The following is a 16,675-nucleotide window of genomic DNA, read 5'->3' as shown; positions in this document are numbered from 1 at the left end:
AGGGCTGGCAATCTCTGATACTTGCATTTGATTTACTCAAATAGTACTGGCAAGGATCAAATATTGGGTGTCCATATCCTGGAAATAGTGGCTTTTATTTGTGTTTTTCTTCACTAACACACGTCAGAAAAATACAATTGTCTTTTTTTCCAAATTATTAAACACAATTTTTATGCTGCAACGCACATGATGAAGAAGCTGTCTGTCTGAGGACCTATTTTGTTTCCTTCTCTCGTTCTGGAAATAATCGCTGACAGAAATGTTGTTTTTGGCAGCCATTTTAATTTTCGCCTTAGTTTTCATTTTTGGGACGGTAGTACTTATTAGTTTTAGTCATATTTTAGTCATTTCAAAATGTGTTTTTCTTTGTTCACACCAAAAACAAAGTAAGGAAAAGTATCCAATGAACATTGGCAGACGGGCAAATATTTTAGCATCTACAAATCTGTTACGTGATAATACACACTCAGCAGAAAAACAGTAGGCTACATTATTTTTTAATGGACACCACGAACTGTACGTAAAAAAAAGTTGCCCGAGAGGAAGATGCTCGCCGTTAGCAATAGCCTAATGCTAACGTGAAATGAATGCTATGCTAACGCTACAAGTTACATTTAGACTCAGCACAGACCTTTAAAGGCTAAAACAACATTGCATATTCTCTCTTGCCGAGATAAGGAGACAAATAATACCAAGTGTGTCTCAAAACAAGCAATGGGGTGACTGGAGAGGACACTAGACTAGTGGGTGAGTTGGAGGGTCGCAGCACGTCACATGAGTGACACAACCAAGCAGGCTAACTACACGTCATACGTTGTTAACATGCGGATTTTCGTCTTGTTCTCGTCTTGTCAGACGAAAACTGGCATTTGTGTTCTAAGTCAGTCTCCTAAAATATGTTTTTAGCCCGTTATTGTCATGAAAAAATTGTTCGTCGACGAAATATTTTCGTCATAGTCATCGTTGATGAAAACAACACTGGCTGACAGCCCAAAATGGATTGAACTTCTATCACCCTCAAAGACTTAAATGAAGCTCCTCAAGCCATCAGCACCAATTCTTTATGCATTTAAAAATGTCCAGCAAAAAATGCAGCAGTGTTAGAAGGGACCATGTGGCAGCTCCTTCGGGAGCGGCGGGCACCTTTTGCGCTCTCAAGCTCCGTCCAGATGTTTCGCCAGACGTTCCCGCCGGCCAACGCCGCCGCCATGTGGAAAAAGTCAAGCGGGACGATGGGCAGTAAAAACACACGCCCGGCCGGTGCTAGTTGGGCTTTTTACGAGCAGATGTTTTTTTTTTTTTTTTTTTTGTGAGGTCCTGTTTGTTACCTGTGTCACCGTCTGCGCCACGCCGAAGAAAGTCCAAATAACACAACAGCATGTCTAAGAAGAAGAAGACGACGAATAAATTGTTTAGTCATCGCTGAATGTGATAAGAAGCCTTTTAATTTGCAGACAAAAAAACATCTGTGCTGGTAATGTTCATTAAAATGATTTATTCCTCGTATGGTCATCCTCTGGCGCCATCTGTTGGTAGACTGTGGAGGAGCAGCATATTCAGAAACAGTAATTTTCCAAAAAAATATGAAACCATATCGGTAAAAACAACCAATTTATTTGTACTTTTCCGAAAATAATTTTACGGTCTATTTTTCACCAAACATTTTTGAATTTTTAATATGACATTTCAAAGAACTTTTTTTTTTAATATACACCAATATGTTTTTAAGATGTATTGAATTATTTTTTTTCCCAAATATTTTTTTCCACGTTTTTATTTGTTCAATATTTCGTATAATTGAAGGGAGCTTTGCAAAGCAAAGTGCACATCAAATAAAATAAAAAAAATACTAATATACTGGACTGATAATTTCCTGAGACAGTCAGGAAATTAGAATATTGTGTATTCTAATTTCCTGAGACAGTCCTGTATATATACACAGGACTGTCTCAAAAAATTAGAATATTGTGTATTCTAATTTCCTGAGACAGTCCAGTAAAATTAAATAAATGTTCAACAAATACAAAATAATTAGAAAACAATCAATATTGAATTATTTGATTGAATTATTTGTGGGTGGACTTTTAAAAATACACATTATTATACGTTGGTTTTTGAGAAGTAATGAATGATACATTTTTAGTAATTTTAGTAATATTTGTGTTTTTAACTAGAATTTTTTTGTATGCGTAAAAAATTTAAACATTTTAAAGTAATACTTTTAAAATACATTTTATTTTGACTTGAAGATAAATTAAATTACATTTTGGATTTTCTATATATATTTTTTTCCCTTCTAGTAATTTTCTATCCCTCCGTATTATTGTTTTCATTGAATGTATTTAAATTTTAACAAATATATTTTCTTTAAAATGTTTCTGTATTTTTTAATGTACAGTAAAGTATTAGAATGACTTCAAACTGTACTCATCATTGCTTGGTTAGATATTATCGGGATGTCACGATCCTATCATGTGATCGGGAATCGGACCGATCGCGCCATTTTTCAGAGGATCGGAATTGGTTGAAAAGGTTCGGGTTTTTAATTTTTTTAAAAATACATATATGTTTTTCTGCTTCACGCTTGTATTGCATCTCACTCTCCGTCCTGCTGGTTTTCTTGGTCACCTGTGCAACTGGCGTTTGGTACTTAACCCTTTAACACCTAAGCCTATTTTGGCCGAATTTGCATGCATTTGATGTTGCCTTTATATTTCAAAGAAAAAAATGTTCACAATGGCCAAGTTGGGTCCCTTTTTTCAGGACACCTTGAACTTCATGTCCAAACTGTTGTTTTCTTCACTGACCAATTATAATCCACATTTTGGACCCAAAAAGACTAAAAAATCCCAAAATATTTTTTCAAAATTTGTAATGTTGGTGTCCCATTGACAACCAAACATGCTCGACCAACCGTTTTGAAGCTTGATAATATTTATTCAACTTATGATAAACATTCAATAGAAAAAAATAAGATTGAATAGTATTATGTTTAACTATTCCACACAAACAGCGGGTACGGTCATAGGCGTTTTTGGCCTTTACACATACTATGGTCAAAACTACAGTGGCCGAGAGGTGTCAGGTAGTGACGAGATTTGTCGTTCACTTGAGCAAACGAATCCATTCCGGTTCGTTCAGTAAAAAGATTCGTTCAAACAAATCGTTCAACGAATCGTTCGCCCCCCTCATCTCCCTCCCCGCCCAAACGAATCGTTCGGTTACTGAACGGGAAGTGACGTTGCCGAACGAATCACCAAAGACCGCTTCGCAGTATAACTGAACGGGAAGTGACATTGCTTGGTCCCTCCCTCTCTTCCACATTGACCACTCGTCGTAGTTTCAGAAATGAGTGACAGGCGGTATCATTCTGCTTTCACACACAGCCTCGTCTCCCTCCTGCAGCTGCAAAAGCGAGGGAGAACTTCCGCGTCGTCTGTCCTAGTTCTATGGGCTCAAAGTCATGGCTCGTGCTTGCATTTCGATTTAGGACACGGTTAAACATTTTCCTTTTGTGAGGGGAGTAGGGGGCGGGGGCGCACGGACTTTCTTTAGCAGGTTCTTGATCACACATACATATACAGCATGTTTGCTGTCACGAAAATAAAAATACATCGAAAGTTTAATTTCTGAATATGGAACGACCAACACATCATATTTACATCTCGCTCTGTTGTATTTTTGTTTTTTAGTATTAAGATGATCGTGTTGAATTTTTGCACTGGTATCAATAAATAAAATAATCCGGTCAGCTCCCCTGTCGTCCCCGCATCTCAGATCGTCAAATGCTGACGAGAAATAATTGTTTGCTCTTTACGATGTCGCCTTTCTACTCTCATTAGTCTGTTAAGAAAAATGTAGACATATTGCGACATCTCCCGTGTCTGCGTGCGTTGTTTTGGGCGCTTGAGTAGCACATGATGGACGGATTGACATAATTTGTCAAACCAACCAACACCCGACACGCTGACACGAAAAAAAAAAATAAAACACTCGGGGAAAAATTGACATGTATATACAGTTTCATTGCAAATCAGTATTATGGTGATCATACTAAATATTTTTTCTGTGCACATGAGGTAAATATCGCTGCCATGAAGCCTCCATATAGTGACAGTTCTCTGCCCGCTTCACTGCCGTCACGCGACCGCAGCTCAGCTTTTGCTTGCCTCGTAGCTACCCGTGTTTTAAATTACTGTAAATTTGATAGTATGTCGTCATAGGCAGTCACGAGTTTGTTGAGAAAAGTACTACTCTAAACAATGCTCGCTAGATTTGTGTGGTGTTTTTGTCTGTTTGAGCAGCATTTGATAGGCTCCACGTTAACAAATATGTGACAAAGTCATTTCCTTTCATTTTCTGATTCATTCACCGCATAGTCATTACTGGAAAATCAAGTTAGCAGCAAGCTAGGTCAGGAACCGGAGGACCGAGTCACTGAACGGGAAGTGACAAAACTCAGTCTTGCCCCCCTGCCTGCACGCTGGCTGCTTATTGGCCACACGTGGACGTGAGTGACAAACGCCCTGATTCTGTTTCCGGTCCCTCCCCTGCCCGCGATGAGGCTGGCGTCTGATTGGTCGTGTGCGATATCAGAAGACGCTGCCGCTTGCTCAACGCCCTCCCACGCAGCGAACAAGCACCACCTTCATAGAACGAATCAGTGCAGATGATGATTAGTTCGGTCTCGTTCACCAAAACAATTCGTTCAAAAAGAACGAATCGTTCGCGACCGATACAACACTAGTGTCAGGCGAAATGCAAAGTCCAAACACTTTGCAAACAGAAAAAAGCACAAACCCAAATTGTAAACGCTTTGCAAAAGAAAAAAGCACGAATGCAAACTGCCACAACACGATCCCCAATTCCTAAAGCGCGATTGCAAATAGGCAAAAGCACGAACCCCAATTGCCACAGCACGACAGCAAATGGCTCGCAGCACGAATGCAAACTGCCACAACACGATCCCCAATTCCTAAACTGCGATTGCAAATTGGCAAAAGCAGGAATCCCAATTGCCACAACACGACAGCAAATAGCTCGTAGCACAACAGCAAACGGCTCACAGCACAGCAGCAAAATCACGCAACACAACGACAAGAGGATGACCCGGAAGTTAAAAAAAAAAAAAAAAAAAAGGACGACACTTTATATGTGCTTTGTGACCATCTATACGGACCTCCATGAAGTTGCCCCCCACCCCCCATCAGACGCAAAATTTATATGAAAATGATGTCAATCGTTTGTGCTGCAACGGTTTTGTAGATACAGTATTATGCTTTTATTGAGATATTGATATTAATTTCGAGTGTTGACGTCAATCGTAGCTTTTCCTCAGTTTAGCCAGGTTTTTAGCTCCCGCGGCTAATGGAGCGTACCAACTCAATCAATAACAGAGGGGTGTTGTAATAACTAGCACGAGCATAACACAAATTCGGGTCCATTTTGCAGTAAGTTGGGGGGCTTGAGATATTGATTTCGAGTGAGTCCCTCTAAGCCCCCAATTTATTGCAAAATGGACCCGAATTTGTGTTATGCTCGTGCTAGTTATTAGGACACCCCTCTGTAATTAAGAGAGTTGGTACGCTCCATTAGCCGCGGGAGCTAAAAACCTGGCTAAACTGAGGAAAAGCTACGAATGACGTCAACACTCGAAATTAATATCAATATCTCAACAAAAGCATAATACTGTATCTACAAAACCGTTGCAGCACAAACGATTGACATCATTTTTATATAAATTTTGCGTCTGATGGGGGGTGGGGGGCAACTTCATGGAGGTCCGTATAGACCCTACCCACGCACCACGTGTTCGCTGTAGGGTTCCGCCCACTTGTCCGTCATTTTGACTCTGTATTTGCATTGCTTTCAATTGATGGCGCAATTTAAAATGCATTTCATGGAAGACCCGGTGCTTTCTGATGCCGCAAACTCACTGGATCTGTTGCATAAAAGGCGTTATGAGGAAAAGCTTCGTTCTATACAGTCGCCAGATCCATATTTGATGCCCAAATCGATGTTTTTCGACCCACTGTCTTCGCCCTGTCTGCCTGACATCTGCTACGCTGATATTTAAAATGATCTTGTCCACACAAAATCGGCCTATTCTCACGAAAAACTTCAAGAGCTTGGACGCTTATAAATACTTCGTTGCTGGTTGGGTGAAACAGGTCCTCGTTTGGCAGGAATCTATCTTGTGCTTGGAAAGGTGAGTTACGAAATTTTCAATTCGAATTCTTTTGTTATTGCTAACATCCACTGTCAAGTCTAATGTATTTCATGTCGTTTGTCAATGGAGTTAAGGCTTTTAATGTTTATATGGTTTAGCGATAGCACGCACTACATAAAGGCTTTTAATGTTTATATGGTTTAGCGATAGCACGCACTACATACATACGTGTATGTTGTCGGCGATTAGCCTAGCAATGATCTTAATTGTGGTTATTTGTCAGCCCCGTAGACGAGGCCAGTTTCCCTCACTTGGTACCAGCTAAATATTATTCGAAAAATAACGATGGTGGAAGAAAGGGAAGTCACAAACATCTTGAATTTGAAACTATGTCGTACTACGTCGTATGTTGTCGGCGATTAGCCTAGCAATGATCTTAATTGTGGTTATTTGTCAGCCCCGTAGACGAGGCCAGTTTCTTTTACTTGGTACCAGCTAAATATTATTCAAAAAATAATGATGGTGGAAGATAGGGAAGTCACAAACATCTTGAATTTGAAACTATGTCGTACTACGTCGTATGTTGTCGGCGATTAGCCTAGCAATGATCTTAATTGTGGTTGTCAGGCCAAAACCCTCTAAATATATATTAAATGCATCTTACCGGATATAAAATGACTACTACATAGTCTCTGGTGATTTTTTGGTGTCCAATTTTCACGTCGAATTGCAGCCGTCCATTTCGCTCTTCTATTTGGATCCCTCGGAATACGGTAAAATTTCAAGTCTCTCCTTCCATCTTCTCTGTTAGTGCAACCAACAGCCACACACGCCTTCACCATTTTGATTATTAATGTTAAGGAGCAGAAAAACACGCCGTAAATAGGAGGAATGTATGTAGCCTCAATGGGGAAAAACGATGTGTTGCCGGCCAACATGGTGCGGGGGCGTGGTTTAGGGCTGTGTGTGACGTCACGTGGGTAGGGTCTATAGATGGTCACAAAGCACTTATAAAGTGTCGTCCTTTTTTTTTTTTTTAACTTCCGGGTCATCCTCTTGCCGTTGTGTTGCGTGATTTTGCTGCTCTGCTGTGAGCCGTTTGCTGTTGTGCTACGAGCTATTTGCTGTCGCGTTGTGGCAGTTGGGATTCGTGCTTTTGCCAATTTGCAATCGCGGTTTAGGAATTGGGGATCGTGTTGTGGCAGTTTGCATTCGTGCTGCGAGCCATTTGCTGTCGTGCTGTGGCAATTGGGGTTCGTGCTTTTGCCAATTTGCAATCGCGCTTTAGGAATTGGGGATCGTGTTGTGGCAGTTTGCATTCGTGCTTTTTTCTTTTGCAAAGCGTTTACAATTTGGGTTCGTGCTTTTTTCCATTTGCAAAGTGTTTGGACTTTGCATTTCGCCTGACACCTCTCGGCCACCGTACAAAACAGGTTATATACAGTGCAAAATAGTGAGAAAAAAATTATATACAGTATATCATCTAACACAAAAAGGATTTGGAGGATATCTCTTTGTGAAGTTAGGTATTATACCCATCACCTTATCTAAAGTATACCTACATGCAATCAAGCTTCTCGAACACACATCTATATAAAAATTGAAAAGATTCATAGTGAAGAAAAAAATATATATAACATTGAAAAAAAGTATTTTCAAAAATATTGACAAGTAGTTCAGTTCAATTCAATTTTTTCCGGCATGCGACCCGATAGTTTTTTTTTTTTTTTTTTGCGCACTCAATAAAGTTTTGTTTTTGAACAGGTCACTGAGCTGCAGTCACGTAGAGCGTCACACAGCCTACTCTTCTGCCGTTTGAGCACTGCTGTCACTTTTACTCACCGAGATGCCGACTAATCCGAGGAAAACGACAAATACAGCTCATCCTTGAGTTGATGAAAAAATGCATTAGCTTGCGCTAAATTTAGTTTTTGATTCATTTTGCACGTTTCAAAGTCGCTCGCGCAATCCAACCGGTGTTCATGCCTCCTTTTCCTTAGTTGGCGCCTAGCTCGGCAATTTATTAAAAATGTTCACATTCGGTTCGTACTTCTTGACATCACAACGGATCGTCGGATATGTAGTCTTTTGTGCTGTTTTTGGTTTTGAAAAAGGACAAGAAATGATGGAAATATGGAGATAGATACATGGTTCATGCAGCGTTTTAATGCATATTTATGAGTGCAATAAAACTATAAAACTCAAATGACATTATCTCCCGTTTTTCTTGGTCGATTGACTTCAAATAAAAACTGGTGTGGACATCAACTTCCGCACTTTCAAATGAGACCAACCAGCGGCACGTGGGTGACGTAATTACAGCGTGACGAAGCTTCAAAGACGACATGCGTAACAGCGTCGCTGCCGACACGTTCGGTGTTAAAGGGTTAAAGTTAACCATGATTGACGGTACAGGTACACGATAATTATTGGTCCGATAATAGGAATTATGACGTCATCCCAATAAATCCAATAACATTATTAATAGGACCGATAATATATGTATAATATTTTTGGCACGGTGTCGGTGGTTTGGGATGTGTGCGTTTGTTTCCACTTCTGTTTTGCTAGTACAATGTATTAGTGGCTGTGTGTGGTTTAGGAAGAGGAAGTTTTACAACAAATCAAGCGCTCCCTTTCTGTGACTTAACGCTCAAGTGACGGCAGTACTGTGCAGCACGGCTGGCTAACAAAACAACTCGCAGGGCGTCGGTAGTTTGGGATTTTTTTCAAATTATCAGTGGAAAAAAATGTTAGGTGCGCAAGTGCAACAAATGCAAAATGTAAGTGTGGAACCTTGGCAATATTTATCGCAATACTTTTTTTCCCCAATATAGTTCACGCTTCATTAATATATAATTTTTGAATTTTCATAGGCTAAAAAGTAAAATAAAAATATTCTAGAAGTACAATGGCATTGCCAAAAGATACCGCACTATACAGTGGGGCAAATAAGTATTTAGTCAACCACTAATTGTGCAAGTTCTCCCACTTGAAAATATTACAGAGGCCTGTAATTGTCAACATGTGTAAACCTCAACTATGAGAGACAGAATGTGGAAAAAAACAGAAAATCACATTGTTTGATTTTTAAAGAATTTATTTGCAAATCATGGTGGAAAATAAGTATTTGGTCAAAACCAAAAGTTCATCTCAATACTTTGTTATGTCCCCTTTGTTGGCAATAACGGAGGCCAAACGTTTTCTGTAAGTCTTCACAAGCTTTTCACACACTGTTGCTGGTATTTTGGCCCATTCCTCCATGCAGATCTCCTCTAGAGCAGTGATGTTTTGGGGCTGTCGTTGGGCAACACGGACTTTCAACTCCCTCCACAGATTTTTTTATGGGGTTGAGATCTGGAGACTGGCAAGGCCAATCCAGGACCTTGAAATGCTTCTTACGAAGCCACTCCTTCGTTGCCCTGGCTGTGTGTTTGGGACCATTGTCATGCTGAAAGACCCAGCAAAGTCTCATCTTCAATGCCCTTGCTGAGATTTTCCACTCAAAATCTCTCGATACACGGCCCCATTCATTCTTTCCTTTACACAGATCAGTCGTCCTTGTCCCTTTACAGAAAAACAGCCCCGAAGCATGATGTTTCCAGCCCCATGCTTCACAGTGGGTATAGTGTTCTTCTGATGCAATTCAGTATTCTTTCTCCTCCAAACACGAGAACCTGTTTCTCTACCAAAAAGTTCTATTTTGGTTTCATTTGACCATAACACATTCTCCCAGTCCTCTTCTGGATCATCCAAATGCTCTCTAGCGAACCGCAGACGGGCCTGGACGTGTACTGGCTTCAGCAGGGGGACACGTCTGGCAGTGCAGGATTTCAGTCCCTGGTGGCGCGTTGTGTTACTGATAGTAGCCTTTGTTACTGTGATCCCAGCTCTCTGTAGGTCATTCACTAGGTGCCCCTGTGTGGTTCTGGGATTTTGCTCACCGTTATCATTTTGATGGCAAGGGGTGAGATCTTGCATGGAGCCCCAGATCAAGGGAGATTATCAGTGGTCTTGTATGTCTTCCATTTTGTAATAATTGCTCCCACGTTTGATTTCTTTACACCAAGCGTTTTACCAATAGACCCTACCCACCGACGTCACAAAACCACGTGCTCGCTGTATGGTTCCGCCCACTTGTCCGTCATTTTGTCTCTGTATTAGCATTGGTTTCAATTGATCGAGGAATTTAAAATGCATTTCATGGAAGACCCGGTGCTTTCTGATGCCGTAAACTCACTGGATGTGTTGCATAAAAGGCGTTATGTGGAAAAGCTTCGTTCTATACAGTCGCCAGATCCATATTTGATGCCCAAATCGATGTTTTTCGACCCACTGTCTTCGCCCTGTCTGCCTGACATCTGCTACGCTGATATTTACAATTATCTTGTCCACACAAAATCAGCCTATTCTCACGAAAATTTGAAAAACTTCAAGAGCTTGGAGGCTTATAAATACTTCGTTGCTGGTTGGGTGAAACAGGTCCTCGTCCACGAAAATTCGGCAGGAATCTATCTTGTGCTTGGAAAGGTGAGTTACGAAATTTTCAATTCAAAATCTTTTGTTATTGCTAATATATTTCATGTCGTTTGTCAATGGAGTTAAGGCTTTTAATGTTTATATGGTTTAGCGATAGCACTCTCACTACATACATACGTGTATGTTGTCGGCGATTAGCCTAGCAATGATCTTAATTGTGGTTATTTGTCAGCCCAAAACCCTCTAAGTATATCTTAAATGCATCTTACCGGATATAAAATGACTACTACATAGTCTTTGGTGATTTTTTGGTGCCCAGTTTTCACGTCGAATTGCAGCCGTCCATTTCGCTCTCCTCTTTGGATCCCTCGGAATACGGTAAAACTTCAAGTCTCTCCTTCCATCTTCTCTGTTAGTGCAACCAACAGCCACACACGCCTGCACCATTTTGATTATTAATGTTAAGGAGCAGAAAAACACACCGTAAATAGGAGGAATGTACGTAGCCGTAACAGGTTAACACTATGTTTTGACGGACAATTGGGCGGTACCATTCAGGAGAGCGGAGTTGTGACGTCACGTGGGTAGGGTCTATTGCAGATTCAGTCTTCCCAGCCAGGTGCAGGTCTACAATTTTATCTCTGGTGTCCTTCGACAGCTCTTTGGTCTTGCCTATAGTGGAGTTTGGAGTGTGACTGACTGAGATTGTGGAAATGTGACTTTTATACAGATAATGAGTTAAAACAGGTGCCATTAATACAGGTAACGAGTGGAGCCTTGTTGGACCTTGTTAGAAGAAGTTAGACCTCTTTGACAGCCAGAAATCTTGCTTGTTTGTAGGTGACAAAATACTTATTTTCTACTCTAATTTGGAAATAAATTCTTTAAAAATCAAACAATGTGATCTTCTGTTTTTTTTTCTTCCACATTCTGTCTCTCATGGTTGAGGTTTACCCATGTTGACAATTACAGGCCCTTCTAATCTTTTCAAGTAGGAGAACTTGCACAATTGGTGGTTGAGTAAATACTTATTTGCCCCACTGTATATGTTTAATATTCTGCAACACTCCTGGAAAAAAGCAGAAGAGGATGTACTGTAAAAAGTACAGAATTGTTATACGTTTGGAACTTTTTTTTTTTAAATAAAAACAAACTTTTTTTGGTATCAGATCGGGATTGGGTATTGGCAGATTCTTAAAATCAGGTAACTTGGACTTTCGTGCAAATGTATGCGATTGAAACATCCCTAAAGTATTATGTTGACTGCAGCACAAGAAGACACTTTGATTGTAGAACCCTATTATTTGTTTTTATGTTTTATGAGGATATCATTTCTTATGGGTAAATGGGTCATTTGAAGTTGCTCAAAAAATCAGGTTAATCTCCTTTTCAGAATGTGTACAATGGTATGATCTTTGTTTCAAACCTCATAATATTATTGAATCATCAACAATCTGCTACCTTTTCCTGATATGGTACAAGGAAACAACTTATGCTTGCCTTGTCATTCAGAATGAGACAACAATTAGTTAACTCAAACGAGCAGGTTTCCCATTTCCACTCACCGATGGGACATTTTAATAATCAAAGTGGATGGCATTTATGTGCTGCCTGGTCTGTCCCTTCCCCCGCTTCACATTTACATGATTGTCCTCCCTGGTGTGTACTCAAAGATCGATAGCAGAGTCGATGGCAAGGAAGAAGAGAAGGATGAAGAAGGAGCACTCTGTGAGATTGAAAGAAGGACGTCACTCATGTCACAACATAACTGATGAGAACCTAAAAAAACAGCAGTGTATTTGGGCCGTTTTTATTCGATTCGTTGAGTAAATGACAAAAGAATAATCAACACATTAATTGGTTATTGAAATAATAGTTAGTTGTAACACAATTGCACTAAGAATGCATTTGATACAGTCCACCACTCAGCATTGTGGAGTATCCTACAAGCCCATGGCGCTAGAGGTGGGAATCTTTGGGCACCTAACGATTCAATTACGATTACGATTCAGAGGCTACAATTCGATTATAAATCGATTATTGATGACCCCCCCCCCCCTCGCTATTAGCTGCTTTTAATGTTTTGTACATTAGTTACAAAAACTGTTTAAAGAAAAAAAAAGAAAAAAAAAAAAGGCTCGCAGGCTTAAATAAACAACTATTTCAGTATCAAGTTAACAGTTAAAAACAATAAATAATATACTCAAATCCCCATTCTGTATCAGCAGCTTTAAACTACTTCAATTAATTTAATGTTGTGAATCAACCGTTAAAGTTGTTAAAATTGCTCCCGTTGTTCCATAATTTTCCTTCTGTCTACTATCGACATGTGAAAGTTTTAAAACTATTTTAAAGATAGATTCAAGTCAATATTTTGCCGATTTAGGAGTATTTCAGATAAAAAGTTAATTAGGTTCACTTGGAAGGTTCGCTACAACAGCCTTGCAGGGAAGTCTACCGCTTTAAGATGGTGGCCGTTTACAAACGCCAACATCTAGCTTTTTGAACATGTGCTGCTAACGCCACAGAGTCTGTTATTTTGCATCTAGTCCTATTAAATATATTTACCGTACCATTACGTGGACGTAGTTTGTAGCAGCTGTCGGCAGCAGTCAGGTATATTGTTTTTTTTTTATCTCGCGGTATGAGTTGTCATTACCCGAGGGGCCGGGTAATGACAAGCATGACGTTTAGCTACTCTCGTTCCGTTCCTCATTGCGTCCCAAAGACCGCGCCGGTGCACCGAGTGTGTTTTACTTCCACTCTACTTGACATACTTCAATAATGGGAATTTGGATGTTTGTGAATCGTTCTCGAATCTTCCACGGCCGAATCGCGAATAATCTAAGAATAGGAAATTTCGCACACCTCTACTTGGCGCACCCCTGAAAATCTCAACCCTCTCCAGGCTGCTTTACAGTACAGTAACACACAGAGCTGTGTCCGCGTCAAGGGCCACGACTCTGACTGGTTTTCCATCTCCAGTGGTGTCCGCCAAGGCTGCGTAGCTACTCCAGACCTTTTTCATTGCATAATCGACAACCTGATGTGCAGAGTCTGTGAGCGAGTGTGAGTGGCCCTTGGGAACTACCAACTGACCGACCTGGAGTATGCTGACGACAACACCTTGCTCAGCACCTCCTACAACCAGCAAAGGGACGCGCTGAGTATATACAGCGAAGAGGCAGAAAAGCTTGGTCTCCACGTGAACTGTACCAAGACCAAGTTCATACATGTCGGTGAGGGACCTGATCAACCTTCCATCCTGCTTGGTGATGACACTGTGGAGCATCTGAAGAGCTTTGTTTATCTGGGGCCCACAGTGAATGATAACGGGGATCTAAAATCAGAGTTTCTTCGCAGGTGAGCCCTGGCGGCCCCTGCCCAGCAGTCTCTCTGGAAACCACTCTGGCGGCACCAAGCCATCTCCCGGAAGACGAAGCTCCGAATCTACAACACCGCCATACTCTCTATTCTCCTCTATGGCTCTGAAACATGGCCCTTAAACAAGACACTGGCCACAAGAATAGACGGCTTTGACAGCAGGGCTCTCAGGACCATCGAGAACATCAGGTGGCCCCAGCAAATCTCTAATGAAATCCTGCAAGCCCGGACATATCAACCCGCCTGGCTGCACAGCGTCCCATCCGCTGGCTCAGCCATGTTCTTCGTCATCCTCCTGACCACCCGACAAGAGTCATCCTGGAGTTTGACCCAAAGGCTGAAGACGACCACGAGGAAAGCCCTGCACTCGATGGCTTGACACCATCAAGGACAACCTCCAACAACACGGAGTTACCCTGAACGATGCAAATCTGCTGGCACAAGACCACCAGTACTGGAGGAGCCTAGCTCACCTGGTCCGATCTACGCAGTGGGACAGGAAACCAGCCCCAACGCAGGAGCCGTGATTATGATGATGATGTAACACTATACCCGGGGTCAGCACCCCACGGCTCTGGAGTCGAATGCGGCTCTTTAGCGCTGCCCTAGTGGTTCCCTGGAGCTTTTTCAAAAATGTTTGAAAATGTAAAAAGATGAGGGAGGGAAATATACGTTTTGTTTTACTATGGTTTCTGTAGGAGGGCAAATATAATTCTAATTAATTAATATTGTCATGAAGTTGAGGCGACATCGTACAACAAAGTTGTCACGTGGCGCGTCATTCTCTATAGACCCTACTCACCAACGTCACAGAATGACGTGTCGCTGTATCCGGCCGCCATATTGTCCGTCTTTGTTTATCCGTATTCTCAATGGTTTCAATTTGTCGTGCAATTTATAGTGCAATTCATGGAAGCCCCGGTGCTTTCAGACGCTGTAAACTCATTGGATGCGTTGCATAAAAGGCGTTATGTGGAAAAGCTTCAGTCTATCTATTCGGCAGATCCATATTTGATGCCTAAATTGATATTTTTCGACCCGCTTTCTTCGCCCTCTCTGCCTGACATCTGCTACCCTGACAGCTACAACTATCTTTTCCACAGAAACTCGGCCTATTCTCACGAAACTTTGAAAAACATTAAGAGCAGCACTGTAAGCAACATTACTCTGTGTGATTTCTAAAATGGTGACAATAAAAAAAAAAAAATTAAAAAAAATAAGTTAACTGCGATGCCGACGCTTCAAGGATAGGTAGATATTGGACTATTTCTTCAATAAAACACGCAACAACTGTGTCTGCCTCATTTGCAAAGAGACAGTCGCTGTTTTCAAAGAGTTCGATGTGACGCGATAATGATATTACCGAACAAGACACGCTGACAGGTACGACAACATTACAGGGAAGATACGCAGCGAGAAATTATAGCAACTTGAAGCTAGTTTAATTTCACAGCAGCAGTATTTCGCAAGAGCCCGAGTGTCGAAAGAGAACGCCACAAAGACGAGACTGTTGAAATTATGAACTAAAAAAAATAATAAAGCAAATGTGACACACAGAAGGGCTTGCTAACGTTTGTTTAAATATATTGTTCTATGTAAATCAGCCAAGGTAGCCCCCCGCCTTTTTACCACACCAAATCTGGCCAGCTTTGCAAAAGGTTTAGACACACCTGTTTAACTGATGATCCGTAGACGAGGCCAGCTTCTTTCACTTGGTACCAGCTAAATATTATTCAAAATGTAATGATGGTGGAAGAAATAAGCATCTTGAATTTGAAACTGTATGTTGTCGGGGATTAGCCTCGCAATGATCTTAATTGTGGTTGTCAGCCCACAACCCTCTAAATATATATTAAATGCATCTTACCAGATATAAAATGATTACTACATTATATGTGGTGATCGTTTGGTGCCCAGTTTTCTCGTCCAATTGCAGCAGTCCATCCCGCTCTCCTCTCCGGGTCTCTCGGAATACGGTAGAACTTCCAGTCTCTCCGTCTACATTCTCTGTTATTGCAACCAACCGCCACACACGCCTTCACCATTTTGATTATTAATGTTAACGAGCAGAAAAACACGCCATTATTGGAGGAATTTACGTAGCGGTAATGAGTCAACATGACGAGTAGACGGAAAATATGGCGCGGAGGCGTGGTTGTGACGTCATGTGAGTAGGGTCTATAGCAAGTGTCCCCAACCTTTATTGCGCCACGGACCGGTGTGATTTGGGTCTTTTTTTCACGGACCGGTGTTCTGTCAAATTTTGCACCCTTATAAAATTTTGCTCTCAAAGCTTTTGTGGCAGTAAAAAAAGCCCTCTTTTATATTTATTTGGACTCTCAATGTTATCCAACGGTGATAAAAAAAACTATTTACATCATAAACATACATGCGCAACACGAAAATGGCATAAATTGATGCATAACGACACGGCGAAGTCGTTAAGTGTGAGAGCTGCATGCAGTTATTGTGTGCAGCTAACATTGCAAACGTAAGTTAATATTCCTTTCTTTAAAGTAAGTTTGTAGTGTGTACTTTGGAATCTCTGCATTTGCGGTCATTTTTAACGTTACGCGCATGCCAAATTTGTCAGAACACCGGCAATGTGCAGCATAAAAATACAGCAAATATAAAGTAACTAGG

General features: G+C 41.0%; 1 long non-coding RNA gene across 1 annotated transcript; it reads left to right on the top strand.

Moving 5' to 3' along the window:
- Positions 1-12,908: 12,908 nt before the first annotated feature.
- Positions 12,909-15,549, top strand: LOC130917058 (uncharacterized). Its single transcript, XR_009063414.1, has 2 exons — positions 12,909-13,887; positions 14,012-15,549. It is a non-coding gene; the product is annotated as an uncharacterized LOC130917058 (long non-coding RNA).
- Positions 15,550-16,675: the final 1,126 nt, after the last annotated feature.

This window comes from Corythoichthys intestinalis, chromosome 6, assembly GCF_030265065.1.
Source record: "Corythoichthys intestinalis isolate RoL2023-P3 chromosome 6, ASM3026506v1, whole genome shotgun sequence".
NCBI lineage: Eukaryota > Metazoa > Chordata > Actinopteri > Syngnathiformes > Syngnathidae > Corythoichthys > Corythoichthys intestinalis.
This window is presented reverse-complemented; position numbering and strand designations above follow the sequence as displayed.